The sequence below is a fragment of the Liolophura sinensis genome, chromosome 4 (assembly GCF_032854445.1).
Source record: "Liolophura sinensis isolate JHLJ2023 chromosome 4, CUHK_Ljap_v2, whole genome shotgun sequence".
NCBI classification, from domain to species: Eukaryota; Metazoa; Mollusca; class Polyplacophora; order Chitonida; family Chitonidae; genus Liolophura; species Liolophura sinensis.
Window position 1 is genome coordinate 20,171,591 of NC_088298.1, and position 2,320 is coordinate 20,173,910.

A 2,320-nucleotide genomic window follows, 5' to 3' on the forward strand; every position below is an offset into this window, starting at 1 on the left:
AAATTTTGGCAGTGTGAATGGGGTATTATTACATATACTTGGTGACCCAGTGCCTTGTATTGTCCCTGTGCTATTGTGGCAAAAAATGTGCAAAAAAAAGCCTACGCATCCAAACGAGAGCTTTTGTGAAATATATAAATTCTGAAGTCATTATGGACTAGTAAATAAAATTAGGTTTTGCTTGATGAAGGTCAGGTGTTATGGGGGTTTTTTGGGGTTTTTTTTGGCTGACCCACTGAGCAGACGTGATGTCATATGAATCAGCTGCAATGGTAAGAGTTCAAATTCAGCTCGGGCTAGTTTTTCTGCAGCTTTACGTTCTGATGGTTATTCTACAAAGAATTTGCTCTTGATGTGAAATAGTATATGGTGTCCTAATGTAGAGCGAGGTTAACTCATACTCGTTTTTCTAGATTCAGTTTTCTCAGGTGTTTCATGAGCATACATACACTGAACAAAAGTGTTGTCATATGAATCAACTGTTGTAATGGTAAGAGTTCAAATCCAGCTCAGCCACTTTGCCTGTGGCTTAAAGTTGGGATGATTATTCCACTAGGAACTTGTAATTGGTTAGCTTTGAGATCTGTAGACAATCTCTTCTCGGCTCAGCTTCCACGTTATTTCTGAAAGTTAAGTTGGGAAGAATGAAAGAGATATCAGATCCAGTACTACATGTGAAATCTGCTACAGTTTCACAATGTTGAGATTGGTTTCCTTGTATTCAGTCCCCGGAAGTCTGTTACTTCTGGTCCGGCAGCATTTCCTTGGACCCTGTTTAATTTTATAATGTTTTTTTGTTTTTGTTGTCATGGTTGGATGAAAAAAAAACAACAAAAAACTAGAGCCCAAGAGCTGTGAAATGGGTCTATTGCTCTTCCTCTAGTTTTATATTTCTTGTAACTGATGACAAATTGTCTTCTAATACAATTCATTGGTCTTCTCCACCCACAAAGGGCCTATCAGTTATTCTGTCTGTAATGGAGGACTCAGCCCCACCTCGTTATGACTTGACTTTAAAGAGAATGCATTGCACCAGAACGTCATATTATGATATACTTTAAGATTGTAGACATTTTCCCGAAATTTTTTTTGCAGCTAACTCGTTACCATTTCTATTTGTTCGGTTACTATGAGCATGAAAATCTTCATTATTTGTACCACTGCGCTATGTGGCAACAGATCAAGACTACATACCGTAACACAATGCATGTTTTGGTTCTTACATTGTATAGTTGTATCTCAACAGTACAAATATGGTCAGGGCACATAAAATACATGTACAATCTGTCAACCTTTTTTTCGATCTTTTCAGGATTATAACAAAATGTTCAGCAAATATAGCAAACGTAATTAACAGCTCAATCCATAACTAAACAGATAACGTCTTCAACGGATCATAAAAAAAACTTTTTATAATAGGTTTGTTGGCATTTAGGCAATCAGGAAGATCAACTATTGAGCAGTAGTCCACGGGTCAAGTGGTGCTACAGATAACTTTCAGAGGTAGTGCGGTATTCCCTACTTTTGCAAGAGAGGGAGTACACAGTTTTTTTGAAAACACTTCACAATTTTGGGTCCCAAACAAATTTTGGGGTGGGGGCGGTCAGCTGCATATAGTGTGGTTCAGCTGCATATAAATGGCCGTCGCACGGAATATACTGGGAGCAAATCCGTAAATGAACTCGATTCAGAGAGAGCACATTTCAGTTTATCCAGAAATGTAAAACATGTTATGGGTTAGTTTATTTTCAGCTCCTTATCCTGAACAAGATAGGGAGAGAGAAAAAAACGCGACCACGAGTGTTCGCCTCAGTAACCAGAGTGGTTGAGTTACGTGACCAAATCTGGCCGCACAGGGGAGATAACACGAGTCAGCTGGAGGAAGAGATTTATTTATTTGATTAGTGTTTTACGCCATACTCAAGAATATTTGACTTATACGCCGGCGGCCAGCATTATGGCGGGTTGAAACCGGGCAGAGCCGAGGTTGCTGGCATGGAGGAAGAGAGAGAATTTGAACAGATGTAAAGCGAATACAATACATACTGAAGATAATTTTATACACGCTAACCTGAAAAACATTTTTTTCTCAAAATTATCTCGTTTTGTTTATCTGTTTGTTTCATTTACTAGCTTACCCAAGATCTGTGTTCTTTGTATTCATTATTACTTTGGTTTTAATTTTTACCATCATTATTTTGACATAGATGGCCTGCTTTAACGCTATCAAGCTCTTTTTTTCTCCAAATAACTCGTCTGATGCTCTTGCTTATTTTTAACTATTTTAATGTACCTTTTTAATTATATGTTTGTTTGTTTA